At 40.8% G+C, this 18,935-nt stretch overlaps 2 protein-coding genes across 5 annotated transcripts in view; one reads left to right on the top strand and one right to left on the bottom strand.

Annotated features, from left to right (window-relative positions):
- polr3a (polymerase (RNA) III (DNA directed) polypeptide A) overlaps nucleotides 1–18,890 on the bottom strand; it is a 307,538-nt gene extending 288,648 nt beyond the window's left edge. Inside the window, exon 1 of one of the 2 annotated variants that reach the window (XM_074662697.1) lies at nucleotides 18,800–18,890. The gene's annotated coding sequence lies outside the window, so the exon portion shown is untranslated. The remainder of the gene's footprint in view (nucleotides 1–18,799) is intronic. The other variant, XM_074662698.1, reaches the window with a different exon arrangement.
- The window catches only part of LOC141784809 (zinc finger MIZ domain-containing protein 1-like), a 166,704-nt gene that overhangs the window by 138,341 nt on the left and 9,428 nt on the right, over nucleotides 1–18,935 (top strand). Inside the window, exon 1 of one of the 3 annotated variants that reach the window (XM_074662701.1) lies at nucleotides 3,868–3,897. The exons of the other annotated variants lie outside the window; for them this stretch is intronic. The gene's annotated coding sequence lies outside the window, so the exon portion shown is untranslated. Of the gene's footprint in view, nucleotides 1–3,867; nucleotides 3,898–18,935 lie in introns of those variants that run through there. 3 annotated transcript variants of the gene reach the window in all.

Below are 18,935 nucleotides of genomic sequence, written 5' to 3'. Positions count from 1 at the left end.
GGGGGGTGTGTGCACAAAGAGGTGCACCGGTGGGTGCAGGCGGGCACCCTGCCAAGCTCTGAACTAACAGAATGGGGTTTGACAGTATGACGAGTGCCTCGCAGCGGCCCGCGTGATAGAGTTGCAACAGCTGACTGCTGCATTTGACCCACTTACAGCTCACACAGAAGGGGTCAAAATGGCCTTGATTATCTCTCTCCGAGTCGAGTTGACCTACTTGAGGCGGCGTTTTCCGCGAGACTCTTGGCAGTTTATCACATCCACTCCCCTTGGTGCCACACGGCACAAGCAGCCGGGCTCACTGCAGGGACACGCACGGATTTCTCTGCCTGTGTAGTAATTCACTGGTTAAGATCCTTCATTCAGGGTTTCTCCTGGTCCATTCAGGTCTGAGCGAGACTATTACAGGAGCAACTGGCTCAAAATTAAGACAATCAGCAGCACTTTGACAGTAGACACATATGTTTGAAAGAGCAACGATTGATTACAACTGTGATACAGAGACAAAATTAAAGTATAACATTCATTAACTGCTCAGTGTTTCTAAAACTTAAAGTTTCTTCTCTACATTAAGGATCACTGTAGATTATTAATCTGAGATACTTCCAGTATTTGCATCAGTTTTATGTGAAAAAGTTATCATAAAGCTTTAGGCAGCTTTTGGGAACTGTATTTTAATCTTTTTTAAGATGTTACTTAATAAGAAAAAGACAACCAAATTCTAAACAAATTCCACAATACTTAGCTTGAATTGAAAGAAAAACTGAAGAAAAACTGTTTTAATTGTTTTTATTCATTTGTATTATCAGGAATTAGTTACCTGCTTGTATCTTGGCCACTTCTGTTTGCTAGCTTCTTTTATTCCTCTGCTACGCTTACATATTAGCCGCTATTACTCCTTAGCTGCATTCAGGCATTAGCTACTTCCATTTGTTAGCTGCTCTTATAGCATAGCTGGGTTTAGTCATTAGCCACTTCTATTCCTCTGCTGATTGTACTCCTTAGCTGTGTTTTAGCGTTAGCTGCTTCAAGTTTTTAGCTTCTTTTATTCCTTTGCAGTGTTTAAACATTAGCAGCTTTTGTTCCTCAGCTATTTTTATTCCTTTACTGCCTGTATTAATTAGCTGCTTTTATTCCTTCACTACATTTAGGGGTTAGCTGCTTCAATTTGTTAGCTTCTTTTATTGCATTGCTGCGTTTAGACTTAAGCTGCTTCTATTTGTTAGCTGCTTTTACTGCCCAGCTATGTATGTTTAGACATTAGCTGCCTGTTTTCATTAGCTGCTTTCATGCCTTCGCAGCGTTTAGGTGTTAGCTCCTCCATTTTGTTAGCTTTTTCAATCCTTTGTTGTATTTACGCATTAGCTGCTTCTACTCGTTAGCTGCTTTTATTGGTAGCCTCTTTTACTTGCAAGCTGGTTATGTCATTAGCTGCTGTTAGCCATAGCTTTTACAATACCCTACGTTATGTCCACATTTTTGTTTTTTCTCTATTTTCACATTAAAGAAAATCCTGTTTTTTCTTTGATAGACAAATACTAGCTTAAATGTTGACACTAACTTATTGAAAACAGTTATAGGTTGCCAACAACAGGTAGAGGACACTTCAGTGCTAATTTTAGCAACTTTTAAGTGCTAGAAAAAAGAACTTATCTAGCAGTTGAATCAATCTGGCACACCTTGATGTATTTTATTTCTAGCTATCCATTTGTTTACAGTCCCTACAGGCTGAAAGTTTGAGAACCGCTTTCTAAGACTTTTATTTTGAAAAGTCCCATTCATCAAATTTTTATCTGAGAGTATTTCTTATACCATTTAACAAGCAAAATACTTTTTTTAATTTTTTTGGGTGGAATATTCCTTTAATGACCGCCCACGACAAAGAAATTCAGCTGGTGTCTTTTTTTTCTCACACTGACCTCATGTGAGGATTATCTTGGCTCGCTGATTTCTTTATTGTTTCTCTTTCCTCCCTCTCCTCTAAGAGCGGCTTTGTTGAGCTCTACAGTAAAGTCCTGGTCTGGGCAATTATTCAGATTTTCCTGAAACGTGTCTGTGGAACAGCTCCCAACATGCTAAGACAAGAGAGGTTTTGCAACAGGCGCTGTTGGTAAAGAGATGTCTGGCTTGCTGTGCAGTGCTGGGCTGCACTCTTCCAACTATTCATTACTGTTGTTCGTCGGCTTCAATGGATCCCTTGTTCTCCGCGCTGGAGATGCTTTTCTCTCACTTAGTTGTGAAATTGTGCTGATCTTTTTCTTTGAGGTTTAGTGTTCTATATCACAATAACAGCAATGGACAGACATCGATGGGCAGCTGATGAGGTTTATTTATTAGCTGAATGTACAGGTTGCTTTAACATAGCTCCAGCCATGCAGTTTTACCGATGATAACCTGATGATAATAATCCGGACTGTTGTGACTTTACAGCTGTGTCAAATACTTGAAACTGATTGGTACTGAAAGTGCTCGAAAAGGCAGAGATTTTTTTCAGTTTTTCTTGTTTATGTGGCTGCGATCACTACCGTGGGTGATATAGTAAGCAGTAGGGATGCACCGATACAAACTTGACACTGAGGTTAAACTATGATTAAGTCTACAGGATATAAAATTTTACAATTGAGGGGTAATTTCTGTAAGTTCTGAAGCTTTGTTTTTACCAAAGTGCTATTAACATTCAAACACTTATAGTTTTAATATATATCAACTTCAGTAATTCTAAATGTACTCTTTTACTCAAAACACCAGTCTTTTCCCACAGTGGGGGATGCAGGTTATTAATTAATACTGGTATCTGATTGGTATTGGTATTGGTAGATACCCAAAGCCCAGGTTTGGGAATTGATACAAGAAAAGTGGGATTGGTGCATCTGCATGCATTTGCAGAGGAGAACTGTGAACCCGTGACCACATAAAGACAGAATTCAAATCTCGTTAAGTAAAAAAGATGCATAAGATAGAGCTTTTTAGTCTGTTAAATAAAGGAATAAGGTCTATGAGAGAGGTAACTGTAAATCATTGGCTGAAACTGCTCGTAACTGCCTGAGCATGAGTTTAAATAATACAAGATACTGAAGTCCTCAGTTCAACATTTATTTAACCATAGCAAGGTGAACACACTGTACATCATGTCAGTCATTCAACATGAAGACCCAGAGCCAGTGGCACAAAGCAGAAAACAGCACCCACTAAGAACAGTGGCTCTTGTAGGAAAATAATCATCTGCCAATTTGTCTACAGTGACTTTAAATTACTTATGCTTTGATCAGGCGCCATATGTTGACATGGGGTGACAGCCCCCCCCAAACAAATAAACAAAAAAAAAAAAAATAGGGGAAACACTGGGGTGTTGTGATAGTGTCTTAATAATATAATTTAACAATTTGGCTAGCCTAGATTAGCACTACAGCCCATTTTGGCACAGCCTACTTTATACTTTCAGTAGTTTTGAAACCAGTGTTTTTACACTTTTACTAAAAAAAAAAATCTTCAGTTTATACTTCAACTTCTACAAAAGTCTTTTTAAACCCAGTATCTATTATTTCTATTTGAGTAACAAGCGTGAATACTTTGACACCTCTGGTAGTCTGTGCTTTTAGTGTCACTATCATAAATAGACAACCCTCAATTCTACTGCAACAAGACATGATCATTGTTTTGTACTATGAGATGTAAAAGTTTGATAAAATTTGACTATAATACTCTCGAAGTGTAGTATTTTCTCTCTTTTGTCTAAGTTTGTGAGTTATCTGCTTCATTAACCGTCCACTTAATAAGAGAGGAAGTCTCTGTAAAGTGTGTGTACTTGAACTGAGAAATGTGTGTGTAAGTCCAGTAAAATGTGAAATTTGAACCCTACAGAAACCAGCTGCTGCAGGAGGTGTCAGTCTGACTCAGGTACTTTGCTGTGTGTCACAGTACTGCTCAGGAAACTCATACACACTGGCTGAATCAGAGCAAACCATCCTCATCTCAGCACCCGCATTACGTCCTCACGCTGGACTGTGTCAACACACTGAACATGGACTGACTGCAGATGTGCTTCTTTCAGTTGGTCATTGTATAAAAGCTGAGTGGCTCCTGTGGTGTTGTCTGTTGAAGTTTAAACGTATATGGAGCATGTCATACACCTTTTTATCATTTTGCCTGTGTCATGGTTCAAAGCCCTAAAGAAGTTCACGTTGTTTATGTGAATTACACCAACCATCTTCTCATTGTAGAGAGGTTTGTAAACAGAGGGTACAAACAAACCAGCGTAATGAAAGGAAACCTCACAATTCAAAGTAAGGTAACTAGGAAAAGTGGTGTGATTAAGGGTAAATCAAATTTGACGTTGAACAGATTTAACCTGGTTGTATTTTTATTTTTTAAATAGGCTTAAAAAAGACTAAAAAATGATATTTTGGACTCAAGAATTCCTGAAATTATCAACAACAAAAAATTATAATTTAAAAAATAAATTTGTTCAAAATTATTTATAAACATAAACATAATTTTTAAGCCTCACTGTGCAAAATGTTCAGTATGTGGTAAAATGTCTTTAAATTTTTGACAAAGTTTAAGACTGAAATTTGACCTTTTTTATCCACATTTTCTTTGATATGTTTTTGTTAATTACGTTTATATGAGAAACTTAACGGAAACTTAGAAAAAGTGAAAATAAAAAGCTGCAAAAAATTATTTTTTATTATTATATTAATATTAATTATTTGTTTACTTTTGTAAAAGTTGTCTTATTAGACCTAAGTTGGGCCACATTCACCTGACAAGCTCAGAAAAATGTCTAATTTCAAAATATGAAGAGAAAAGTAACTCCTGGATCACTTTAAAAATTTGCCAATGAGGTAAGGTCAATGTATTTGTTATTTTTCTCTCAATAAACCAATCTTATTTAAGAAAATTTGACAAATAATGGGGGAAATAATTCACTCCCAAATTGCTTAGCTTTCATTTTTGCATTTTTCAAAGGATTTGAAAAAAAAAAAAGATCCAAAAAATACTAAAAGATGAAAACAAAGAGTCATGGTAATTTAGGACTAAATTTGAAGTCATGAGACAGAAACTGAAACTGATGTTAGAAAATAATCTTCCTGTTCCTGAGGTCATCGGCCTTGTCCAATCAGCTCGCTCACAATGAACCATCTTGAGTTTGACTCCATCCCAAGCGTCCGGCGTGTTCCTCCTGAGGCAGCCCTGATTCAGACCCTGCTCTGCAGCACATATGGATCTCTTTAATGAGCCCTGAGGGGTGCTGGGACCTGACCCTGACATCCTCCTCCAGAGTCTGTTCTCACTGTACCTCTAAAGGGAGGCTCTGACCCCAGGCCCACTGTGAAAAGGTCACAGGTGACTCTGCCACCAGCGTATGCCACTGTGACACAACCGGCTCTGCCCAGCACCCTGAGGTGGGCACGAGAGCAGGCACATCTGCTCCGTGGCTAATTAGTATCATTGTAGACGAGGGCTTAAGGCTGGGCCGTGGTTAAGAGCAGCCTGTTGCTCGGGGAAGCAGTCTGGCTCCTGTAAGCTGCTTCTTTGCAGGTCTGCTCGTCTGGTAATCTGGGCGCAGGAGAGCTGCGCTGAAAACACACTCTGTGTGCAGATGGCAAAATTTGACAACCTTTAGCTCGGTCAGGTGAAAGACTGACACTTGGACAATCGGTTCTTAGAGTTTTAGGGGAGATTTGGGGATTTTAGGTGCATTATGAAGAAAATAGTTTTTCTCTGTATCTGGTAAAAAAATAAAATAAAATAAACTTGTAGTGTATTTTTAGCTATCAAAGTGCAGATCCTGCAGACATTCAACTGTTGCTAACTTTTTGAATTAGCTTATTGGTCTCACGTGTTTTTCTTTTTGCGTAAAAATGTCCTATTAGACAAGATATGAGCCCCATTCACCTTACAAGTCCAGAAAAATGTCAAACATCAGGATATTAAAAGAGAAAAAATGACACCTAAATTGCTTGTAAAGAATCAAGACATTCTTATTTCAAGAAAGTTTACATAATGATTTTTTTACCCATTTGCAGAATGTTTTCAGCAATTCAGGTGTCATTCCTCTCTTGATATCCTGAAGAAACACATTTGTTCTGGACTTTTAAGGTGGTTGTGGCTCAATCAGATTTGTGTCAAACAAGAATCAAACAAAACAGTTAAAGCTCGGCCAATCAGAATGAAAAGTAAAGTTTGGCCTTTATGAAATGTGATGAAAAGCCAAATCTAGAAAAGATGAAAGGATAAAATATCATTGAGGGAAGTCTGAGTTTTGGGATGTCAAGATGCTGCTTCAGTCGCCTGTTTTCACCTCTTTATAAAATCAAAAATGGGAAATTAATTTCTTCCTGAGGATTTTGTTAATCTTAATAACAAACAAAAAAAAGAATAACTGCATCCTGGTTGAGACTACTTCCCCCCAGCATTATGCGATGGAGTAACATAGTTAAAGCTGTTTTAATGATGGAGAAAATCACTGCAAAGTTACAGCTCAAAACAGATACATTCCTTAAACAATGGGCACCAGTGATACATGCACTGCCTAAACTGTAATGATCTCTTATTGTGTATTAATTTGATTTATTTATGAGTTGTCCTTAGCTATGTTTCACTTTGACTATAAGAGTAAACCGACTGGCCTTTTTATTTTTTATAATTTTATTCTATATTTTGCATTTTGGTGTGCAAAACAGTGTTGTTTAATCAACTGTTATGAAAGAGATCATTTTGGCATTTATTTGGGGTACATTATGGTTTTGAAATAATTGAACAACAGAAAAATAATCGTTAGACTAATCGTCAAATTAATCGTTAGATTAATCGACTAATCGATACATTAATCGCCTGATTAATCATTTTAAAAATAATCGTTTACCCCCAGCCCTACTTTGAATGCAATTGTAATGTACAGTATGAAATAATTGGATAACGTTAATGAGATAACACAAAGAGTTAAATAAGGATGATTTTCTTCCTGAGGAAATGGTCTTAGAAGATATATGGTTAACAAGTGCATTGTGAAAGGATCCCCTTTATGTATGCTTATTGTGTAAAATAGAAAGAATTTTAAAAATGACATTGAATACACTCCAAAAACTTGCACAAGTTTAAAGAATCTGCTAAGTTATGTAAAACACAGATAGAATACATATGTCACCTTAACCAGTGTAAATTTAATGCTGAGGACTTCCACTCCACTGCCTCAGCCGTGCAGGAAACCACCTAAACCTGACGTCACGCTCCGCCAGATTTTCGCCCCTGAATTAACACATAAAGATGCAGGTTTGCGCCCAATCAGCTTAATGTAGCATCGTACTGTAACAGATTGAGGCTTCTAATGTTGGTGGAGAGGGGGAGATGTTTGGCTTTAATGCAGGAGGAATTAATTCCCAGCAGGGGGCTGAAATGCTATAGATTTCCACTTCTGTGATTCATGCCATGCCCTGATTTTAATGAAGAGATTTGTTGCATGTGCCAGGGGAGATTATGGCCTGTGTTTGTGAGGGTTTGGTTCCTGTGAAGCCATGACCAAGAAATGTGAGTGAGAGATGAGATCTGCATGAATTATCCTGAGCTTGTGTATTGTATCTGGTTGTGGTGGGTATTCAGTCAGCGCCAAGTGGGTTTTGTGAACGAGTGTAATCTTATTGGAGAATCTGTGGAGATAGATCTTATTCATGGATAAGTGTCTTATCTTTGACATGTTCATTGTTGTTCACGAATGCTACATTTTTTTTATCTGTAAAGATAGAAATTTGCTCCACAAAGTATTATTTTAATCCTGGAGTTGTTACATCAGGAGACGAGGGAATGGAAGAGGTACGAGAGGCGGCTTTCCAATCTGTGGTTTTTTGATTCAGCAACGAAAACGCAGGATGTCAGAGCAGCAACCCAGAAACACCAAATCCGCAGCCTTTCTTCTCCTCCTTGTGCCGCTTGCCTCCACATGGCCACATATGCTCGTGGCCTCACTAAAACCTTTATGGCTGCGAGCCAAGCGCCCCCCTCTCCTCCCTCCTCTCCTCCCTGCTCTCCTCTTTGCCGGATGGACATGGCACGACATTGCGGCCATGTGGCCAGCAGGAGGCTGTATTTAAGCTGGGACAGCTCTGAAATGGGCCATAAAACCTCGCCAGCAAGTCTCGCTCCCCATGAGGCAACGAGCCTAAGTACTCATTGACAAGACTCCAACATCCCCGACTTTCCAGAGAGAGGAAGAAAAGCAGCAGACAAAGATGAGGTGCAGACAGGAGGCTGCTGTCTGGCCTAGATAGACGGCTTGTTTTATAACTCTTAGTGCTTTTTGATCTTAAACATCACACATCTTTCAATTTGTGCTTCCTCTTGATGAGAAACCTTCGTCACACTTTGACGCAGACATATTCCCACTCCATCAGCTTTCTGAAGCCTCACTCACCCTGATATCTGTCACCAAATGACTCACACAACTTTAAAAGTCTCCAGCTAATGAAGTGGGTTTACAGACTGCGCTCCGCGGCAGCCAGTTAACACCCGCTCCGGTGCTGAAGTGTGGAAGAATCCAGAAGGTGATCCAGAGAGGAGGGATGTGCACCAGGTGTTGATTATCCACCCGTCCGTGGATGAACTGGAAGCACATTTCTGCTCCGTCACGACTTGACAGGTCCGTAACCTGTTAGCTCCTTTAAAAAGGCCGGGTGATTGACGAGTGGCTTCAGTTTCATTATCAAACTGGCATTCAGGAACAATTTGCGGCATCTGTGAGGAGACAAAGAGGGGGTTTGATGTGTGCCAGGCGAGGCAGGGAGGGAGCTGATTTACAGCCCAGCTGGTACTTCACAGGTTAGTCCACCACTTGATGAGCCTTTGGAAATCACAGATCCAGATATTTGTACAGTTTTCGTACACTGCTCTGCAAACTCCAGATTTTTACAGCTCTGGGAATACTCTGGGAGAGTTCTTTGGCTCAAACCACCACCTCTTGGGTGCTTCCAGTAACCAGGGATACTCCAGCACCCTAGACTCTCTCTCATTTTAATTGACTTTGGCCTGCAGGAAGCTTGTGTCCATTCAGACCTTTCTGGCCAAAAAGAAAAAGAGGGAGCAGGGGGAGGAGGTGGGGAGGAGTGGGGGGAGAATGTGAATAGAGCCCCCTCAGAAACTAGAGAGCGCAGCCCACTAGAGCTGTTCTTGTTAGTTTGCGCATGGTCTTTGTTCTCCTTTCAGCCCTTCTGGCTAAATGTCTTCAAACAAGCCTATTGGGGGCTGTTAATCTTTTCCGACAGGTTTATAGCAGGAGATTGGACCCTGTTTTTACAGAAAGTGTGGGTATAAGTGAGGATGTAGCCCTGATAATGTAATGTGTTTTCGTTCCTTGTTTGGAGCTTTGGAGGAGCCGGAGCCATGTGGGCCGAGCCAGGTGGGAGTCCAGGGGATGACGAGGGAGCAGGTGTCTGTTAGATACACAGCAGAGAGGGAGGAGAGGCAGGGCCCGGGATCAGAGGAGCTCTTGGCATCTGCGTTACCTGCTGCCTCCACTGCAGCGTTCCTGCCAGTTAACGGAGGGAACGAAGGAGGGAGGGAGAAATGTGACAAGAGGAGGGAAGTGTTTCTGGAGCAGGGAAAGTGCAGGAGTGACCTTTTAAAGAGGAGCGATTCATGATGTGTCTTTTAGGGTAATTCTGTCCTACAGGTTGTTTAGAAAGCACCAACAAGTCATCATCTATTAAAGGATGCAAGATGATAAGATGATATTGAAGGATGATTTAAACGGACAGTCACTGATAGGTTGTAAAAACACATATTTCATTTCCAAGTCTTCTGGATTATGATGGATGTGATTAGGAAAAATGTTGGGCTGTAGTGAAAAATCTAACACTCCTTCTGATGACAGTTTTTTTATGGGAACCTTCACTTTGGTGATCACATCTACAAGCAGCAATTAATTCCAAAATGCTCTAGGTTGGGTTGGTTTGGGCCACTAGGTGGCAGTACTTTGACGCTTCCAACCACCCTACCATCGGTAGACCAGATCAACCATGGACCTACTCTCAGTGGTGTTATCCTTTCCTTTATGAAGAGGGGTTTTATTTATGCTAAACAATAGACATTTTCATTTTCAAAACACAGACTACTTAAATCCAACCCAGAAACAGACCAAGACATGGAGTTTTGCTCTGCCTCAAGCCTCATAAACTATCAGTCAACATGACAGAACTTGGTTGTAATATCTCTGAAACAAGTGTGCACCAAGGAAAAAAGAGCTACAGGGTAAATTTTGAAGAAAAGTTGGTATTTTAACATGTGTTGATAGGAGTTCTTTGGCTTTTGGAGCCAGCCTCAAGTGGACTCTTGAGGAACTGCAGCACTGGCTTCCTTTTGAAAACCAGGAGTTACTTCTTGGTGATAACGACTCCGACAGGAAGAAGGGAGTCACATATCACCTAGTTTATAGCATCACAATGTATGTATGTGATATAATGAATTTTCCCCCTTGTACTGCAAGTGTTTGCCAATATGCAGCCTTTTCAGACAAATACTGAAATTAAGCCCCAGTTTACGTGACAACATTTCAGCTAAAAACGCAAAAGACAGAGTGAAATAAATCTTTGTTTACACAGAAACGCTGAGGAACTGAAAATGCTGTAGTATGCATGCCGGGCCTGTAGTTAGCGCTATAACTGTAGAGACACACCTCTCTACAGACCAGAAGAAGTCTCACCAGCTGCTATTTAAGAAAACAGGAGAAGTGCAGAAGTGGAGTCAGCACATTCAGCAGCATAAGCCCAACACAGTAATCCTCCACTGTTGTCCAGGCTGGCGAATGACAATTTAAGTTGCAACACCAAACACCGGACAGCCAGAACTCAGAAACAGGGTATTTCAGAAAACTTCCAGGAGGCCATTCAAATTTTCCATTTTTTAGACTGCTATATTGCAATTACCATGTAAACGAGAGACTGAATCGCAACAATACTTTTGCGTCCCGTCCTAAAACCATTGCTGTGTACATGGCCCCTTAGCCTAAAGTACCCATATTAAAGAGGGAGTACTATACTTTTTTTTTTAAGCATAAAGCTGTCACTCTGGAACCCCTGAAGTAGCTTTACACTATCTACAGCAGAAAGAAATCCCTATTCATCTCACGCTAATATTGGAAAACTCTTATTACAGCCTCTGTCTGGAACATTTCCTTTTAGCTGCTGTCTCTTTAAGACTCCTCGTTCCACAATACCCCGTCCCTTTGATTGGCCAGCCCTCTGGAGGCCTGTTGGGGCAGAGCCACATTAGTGTTTAAGGCATCATGTCCTAGACAAGTAGGGATGGGTACCTTTTATATTTGAAACGATACGGTACGATTGCCCGGTACCCGGCAATCGGTACCGGTACTCAACGGTACCAATTTTCGGTACTTTTTTGTGTTTATGTGGTAAAAAAATAACAATTTGTTTAGCAATGAAATATACATTTTTTTCAACTTAACATATTTATTCGTCAGTATGTAATCTTGCAATGCTGTGTTTATGTCCAGCATAGAAAATCACCTACTCTTCCACTCCCTCACAGTCACAAGGATGTGTTTAGGTACCTAAACATGGTACCTTTTGATTTTACGTGAATTGGTACCCGGTACTTTTGACAGAATTCGGTCAGTGCCTGTATAAGTACCTAGTTCGGTACCCATCCCTATAGACAAGATCTGAAATTATTTGACAGCCTCACTTTTTCAGCACGTATCATAAAGATCTCAGGAATATCTTGTGCTATTTTCCAGAATGAAGCAGAGATTTCAATAAAACATAAATATTCAGTGGTTTGAAAATGTGCACACATGTAAAAGGAACATCTAGCATCATTACTCTATATCCTTGGTTAAAATATGACAACTCATGATACCCCCTCTTTAATTAATACCCCCTCTTTAACTGTATTGAAGTTGTATAAGTAACATTTATAAAGTCTAGCTTGTTTTTCTATTGTATGGAGTGGAGACAGAAGCTGAAATGGTGTGACCAAGGGGAGAGAAAGTAGTTGTTTTAATTTGTTTGAGCTGGCACTACTGAGGCAGAGGCACTTTGTTTTTGTTTGGGCAAGAAGAGACAGAATGAAGGCATTTAATCAGCACAGTTTATCTCTCCACCTCCTGTCTGAATGTGTGGTGAAAGGTGGGGTGGGGGACGCATTACCATTGGAAAGAGCATTGAACAACTGTCAGGGATGCAGCCCTCGTCATTTGTCATGCCTCCCTCGGGCTTTATGACACGGAGTAAAGCTGGAAGCCGCAGACCCGGTTACTGAACCACCCATCTCGTCCTAGCAGATGCGTTTACCGCCCTTCACCATGGCTGACCATCAGGCTGCACAGCTGAGCACCAGAATATCAATACGGCTCAGACTCAGCCAAGGCCCCAGGGACTCTCTTCAAGGCAAACAGGATCAGCTCCTCTCCTTATGGAAGACAGAGACCCCTAGCCGCCAGGGAGACACAATGTAAACAGAGCAAGAAGATGCTCTGTAGCATCAAACGGCAGATTGATTCACTCCAGAGCGGTCGTTGTGATTTTGAAGAGCTACCGCTAAAACAGTTATCACCAGTTTTTGGCTTCTTCTCAGGGAGGGAAGCAGATGAGTCTATTGAAAGGCCGTCTGTGGGAGGAGAGGAGAGAAAACAGGAATCCTTTCAGTGTTCATCATCTGCACTGTCCTCAAAGATACTGGGACGAAGGAGGAGGAAGAGAATAAATATTTCCTGTATCCTCTCCTTGTTTACCTTATTCCAGCAGCTTTAAATGGAGAGTATGGATGTGAAAACACTGTTTGGTAGCATTTTGTTTTGTTCTTTACCTGAAAAATAGTTGGTTTGTTTGGGGATAAAGATAAGATTTAGTAATTGATTGTTGCATTGATTGGAATTATCACAGGACGTCTTAAAAATATCCTGTTTAAAGCATCATTAGAGGCAAATATGCCAGTTTTGGTTTTCCAATATCAATGATATTAGTAATTGTATCTGTAGTAAACAGTGAAATGACTACACAACTAATCAATCCAAGTCACACCGATAAATGTTATCTTAAGACCCTTCCCAAAACATGAGCAGGTCCAGGCTGTCCACAGCAATAATCCTACAAGACAAGTCAGGAGGCTCCTGACTCCCAAAAGATGTAGCCTGAGCCTAAAGTAGCATGGCTAAGAGCTGGTCAAGACCTGAGCCAGAGAGTGTCAGCCTCATGGACCCAGCCTGGTAGATGATTCCAAAGGAGAGTAATCAGAGGATCAACCTCCCATACTACTTTGTAACAGTTTGAAAGCTTGAAACGCCAGCCATATGGTTTGCCATAATGCTATCATGCTCTACTACCTGGATGTAAACGAGAACAGATGGCATCTTGATGCATGGCAGTATTTTGATCTAACAAAAGGTTATGAAGCTCAGTGTAGGCAGGGTAAACTAGAAAAAAACACAGGTGTGTGGAAGTTAACCTGCATTGGGTTCTGTAGGCTGGTGGTGCTAGCTCTGCTAAGCTCAGTCAGACTCTGCAAACTGGTTTAAAACTGTGTACCCAGGGGCTCTGTGATGCTGCGTTGGCTGTGTTCTAAATTTTGAGCACTTTTATGAGTGCTTTTGACCTTTTGACTAGCCTGTCAGAAAGAAATTAGATTATTGTTTTAACAACTAAGAGATGAGTCCCTTTAAAACATCTTTGTAATGGATTACTGACTGATTGATATGACTACAGCTGTTCTGGTACAGCCGTTATGAGTTCAGTTTGTCCTGTAACGGAGCTCATCACTCGTATTACTCATAAGTAAAATCAGTTTTCCCCGTTGAAATGAATGGAAATGCCATTACTCCATAATAGACCCCCAAAATTCACTGCAGTTTTTTGGTTACGTTTTTAAATTAGAAAAATGTACTAATAAATAATAAATATTGTATAAAACACAATAAAATAGAATGTACAGCAATAAACTGGTTAATTATTTAGTGTGATGTTCAGCATTTACTGTGGAGATCAGACAACTTGAAGATGCTGGTGGAGGTGGAGGAAAAGAACTGAATAACTGAATCTTATTGGATGATTTTTTGCCCTTTTCGGCACGTTTGCTTTACTTTTATCTGCAGCTGTTTCCCACAAAAGCTTGTACAGTTGAATTAAGTCTGAAAGTTCAACACTGATGCTTTTACTGTGAGCTGATGGCTTAAAGTGAACAAGTGAAATACGGGTTACTAGGCAGATGTTGCAGCAAAAATTGTCAGAGGGATGACTTGTGGCTCAAATTCTTAGTCGGGACACTCGTAAGTCAGGGTACTAGTGTACTCTGATGTCAGGACCAGTATCTGTAACAATACTCATCTTTATAGTCTGATATCAGAATTAGAATCTGTTTTGGCACCAAAACCACTGTCCTGTATTTAATGTTGGCTATCCAATGCAGTTATATACTATAAGTGTCAGTATGCGGTTTGCTAACATCTAATTAAGGATGGGAATCGTAAATCGGTTTCTGATAAGAATTTATAAGAAATGGTTCAACCCATCAATATCATTAGCCTTTGTGCTCAACGATTCCCTTGTTAATTCTTTACACTATGCAGAGCTGCAGGACCTTACTTCTAGTTCTCTAGTCTGCCACTGCTATCTTCGCTTAGCAGATGATAATAGTTTACCAAATAAACTCTGATTCAGGATTTTTATTTTGAAGTTCTACTGTAGAACTCACAAAGAAATGTACATTACTCTCTCACAGGAGATTCCTATTCACTACGGTCAACATGTTATAAATCTCCAATAAACAAAATAGGGCTAGCTTGATGCTAGCATAAATGGAAAACTGCACTGATATGCTAGCAGTTAGCATACATTGGTATAACTTCACTTCAGAATAAAATTTCAACTTTCAGCAGAGACATATCACAGTTACTCTTTGTAAGAAATACTGAAAACTCCAGTCGTCAAATATTCACAGGGAAATGAAAGAAAAGCGACATGAAGGCTGATGGCTGGCTTCATAACTAAAGCAAGGTTCCAAACAACTTAGAATATTGCTATTACCACTTCGAGACACTAGATGGCTTACTTCAGTCAAAACACTACATTAACATCACATGACAAACTATTTTTGCTTATTTCTGTATATTAACCCCAAGAGAAATCCAGATCTGGTGACAAATTACATATTTATTCCCTTATAAACTCAATGTACTGTTTTACAGAGAAAAGTCACAAGAAGAATTGATGAGGGAATTGATAAAGAATTTGATCGATAAGAGCATTAGTATTGATAAAGTCTTATCAATTCCAGACCCTATATCTAGTATTGTTATCTAGAGATCCAGTGTTGGCAGGATTGTATCAGCTCTGGGCACTTTGAGGAGTATCATGTTAGCTTTTCTTCCTCCTGTCGTATGAAACCTGGAGTTTATCCTCTAAGTCAATGACAGTGTGCCTCTCCTTTAAACGGATGGTGCTCAGTGGAGGTGGTAATTTTCTGCAGTGATAAGCTCTTTATCTAATGGTGGGGTTGGATAATTCCTCTCTAAGTGGCAAAGCGTGTCCGTCTCTTTCTCTTTTTTTTTCAGATATGCATTTTCATCTCTCAGCTTGGCGACGCTGTTGTTGTTGTTTTTTGTCCTGCGGCTGTTGTTCGCGGCCTCTCTGTGAAACGAGGATGCAGTCCCTTTACCGCCAGACAGCCTCACTATGCCACAGTTAGGGGATAAATTGCGGAGACATGTTTATCAACATACTAGAAGTGCAAGTTACCCCTTGTTGGAGGAGAATAATGGGACCTAATTGAGCTGTAACATGCTGGCTTGTTGCCAGGCCCTTGAATTGAAAACTCACTCCATCAGGATGGGGTCTGAGTAGAAGGAGGGTGCTGCTAAAAACACTGCAGGAGGTTCTCACACGGATGTGGATCTCGTAAACCCATTAGCCGCGCTTAAAAAGGGTCGTATTTGATTAAAACTGAGCTTGAAATCTTCGCGTCTACCTGCAGGTGTGATATTTTCGGGCAGATAAAAGCACCTGAGAGGCCTTTTTTCGTCAACCAAAGCACAGCAAAGTCAGATCAATCCTCTGGAGGAGCAGCACAGCCTGTCTCCTGGCACCTGCCTCGCCAAGAACAGGAGGAAAGGGAGGGGAGAGAAAAAGAGAGGTAGCATGAGCGGGGTTGGAAGGAGGAAAAACCCAGCTGCCTCTGTGCCTGAGCCCCGTGCTGCTTTTAAAGGAGCGGGGAGGAGGAGGAGGGGGAGGGAGGGGGAGGCAGGAGGGAGACTGCTGGCACCATCTGTACATGTCTTTTGTATTCCAGCCCTCATCTTTACACAGAGCGAGGCTGGTGTGCTCGGTGTTCAAATGAAAGGAGAGGAGAGGAGGTGCCTTTTGGGGTGCGATGCTCTTAGAGGAAGTGTTTGTGTGTCGACGCTAAAATTCCTGTTTTCTCCCTTCACTCAGAAGACATCTTGTGTTCTATTTATTTCCCCTCAGTGTGATTGTGTAAAGTAAGCAACCTTTCTCCCTGGCGTGTCTGTTTGCAAGCAGTCATGTGTGGTCAAATCTCTGGGTTGCCATGTTTGTTATGGGAGTCAGAAGCTTTTGTTTGTTCCTCCCTCCCATCAGCCCCATTAGCCTGATGTCTCCTCTCTCCTCACTCACTTAGCCTTTTTTTTTATCATCTCTCCCCCTCCATCTCTCTTTTCGTTACATGTGCTGTGGCCCGTCCTTGCATGTGGCAGCAGGGTGGATCTGCCTCCACTGTCTGCTGTCATATTGACGTGGCTTTTTGCGTGAAACCGCAACTCAAATCACCGAGCACTCTGTTTCACCCCCTCCCACCCTCGCTGCCTGGCTCCTCAGTCACTCAGCCCTAGAAGTGCTGTGAATCATAAGAGGAGGTGGCTGCCCCTGCTCTTTGATTGAATCCACATTCCCTTTCTCCTCTGACACCGCAGAAGGAGGGAGAGAGGCGAGAGGGAGGCAGGAGGGAGTGAGAGAAGAAGGAAAAGTGAGGCTTTTGTAGTTGGCACAGTACAGAAACATGCAATGCGGATGAAAAGCATATGATTCGATCAAAAGCACTCTGTGGTACCTGCCTAACTGGCGGTAGGTAGGTGGGGAGGGAGGGAGGGAGGAAGGTGAAGATGAGGGAAGGGCTGGAGTGTGATCTGTGAGCGCAGAGTGAACCCTAGTGGCCAAGCGCTGCAATGACAGGCTGGAGGAAATCTATCAAATGTAGAATCAAGCTGGATCTTTTGTTTGTTACTGGATCGAATATGAAACAACTCAACGTCGCTTTAAACCCCTGAAATCTAATTAATTGCTTATCTTAGAAACTGAGGAACTTGTAAGGAAAACTACAGCTCACAAAACAAAAATACAGCCCAGACTTCTAGTATTTTATGTAAACTGCATTTTTAAGGGATAAAGCCATGCTTGCTGTAGAATAAAATTGTTTTATTGGTGGATTATGTCAAACTATTGGACAAAATACATTTTTAAAAAAGGTGCAAAGAGAAGGATGATGGAATTGGAGTCTGAAAGTAGATCCAATAGACAGTTGAAGAGACCATAAATATTATTATCACTGCAAACAAATATAAAAAGAAGAAGGCTTTTATGGAAAAAAATGTCACAATAATGTAGGGCCAATGCATTTTTGTTCCTTTTTCCGTTGTTGTTTTTTTTTCTATCACTTTTAACAATTATAATCTTTTAAAATTATTATTAATAATTATTTATTTAACTGTTTATTTTATTTTATTTATTTTTGTATTTTTTTGTACAAATAAATTTATTAAATGTCACCATTTAATGTATTTATATGAGTTTTCCTAAAGCTAACTACACCAGCAGTAGAGATGTGATTTATGGGGCTAGATCACGAGGAGCCGTTCAGAAGACTGGCTCGTTGTTATATCTTTTATTCATCAGACATCAACTGTCACACTCAAATTCAGAGATACCATTAGTCATACACGTGAAAGCAGCGTGGCACACGAGTGACACTCAATTCCCACCTGAGAGCGGCTCGCAACTGCGAAACTGTTCTCACTTCAAAGGAGCCGTTCAAACAAATGAAGCGTCCGCGAACGTCGCATTTCGAATTTTTACAACCTCACGTGGTTAAGGCACGCGCGCTCATACGCGAAAAACTCAAACAACGAAAACGTTTAAGAGCAGCAGTTATAAATTTGTGGTGATAGCATTAAGCCCAAAGCTAAAAGGTGCTTTCAGCATAAATGTGAAAATGACACTGAAGCCACGCAGCTTGTATCACTTGACTTGACTTTAACCTGTTTCAAAACAGAGTCCGAAAATGTATCAAGCATGAAGAGAGAAACTAGCTTGGATAAATCGTCATACTCATTAAGAAACATAATCATCCCGTTGTAACCGGGGGCAATTATCTGGTTTCTGGCCGTAAGTAACAAATTTACGCCACCACATCACACATCCCAACTACCAGCCTCCACACAGAAATCAGACATGAAGTTTAAAGCCTCTTTTTCTGTAACGCCTCAGGTTTTGGAGGCTGCAACGCATTGAAACAACATTCATATAGCCACAGAAAGCTAAGAAACTCAACAAAAAGCTCATTAACCATTTTAAACACAGTTAAAGCACCAAGCAAATGAAACAGCAGGGAGCACAAACACCGCATGACAGGATTACAGAAACATGTTGTCAATGTCTTCCTGAAAGCAGACTCCACAGACTCCAACAGTTTTTATCACTCCACAACCAAAATTCACCAAATCCAGCAGCTAGATAACGCAAGACAAACCGCTCACTTTAAAACACAGCCAGAAGTTTTCTCTTACCTTTGTCGTCTTTGAGCAGAAACTTTATCCACGGTGACAGAAAGGCTATCACAACACATCTCCGAGCTAACGTTTTCTCACCTGGATCCTATTGGTGTGATTGGCATTAAGGTGGTCCACAGAAGTTGATTCTATT

Source organism: Halichoeres trimaculatus, unplaced genomic scaffold, assembly GCF_033239565.1.
Source record: "Halichoeres trimaculatus isolate MK-OKI-2021-1 unplaced genomic scaffold, fHalTri1.1 fHalTri1_scaffold_23, whole genome shotgun sequence".
NCBI classification, from domain to species: domain Eukaryota; kingdom Metazoa; phylum Chordata; class Actinopteri; order Labriformes; family Labridae; genus Halichoeres; species Halichoeres trimaculatus.
Note: the sequence above shows the minus strand (reverse complement) of the source record. Positions and strands in the feature narration are given on the sequence as shown.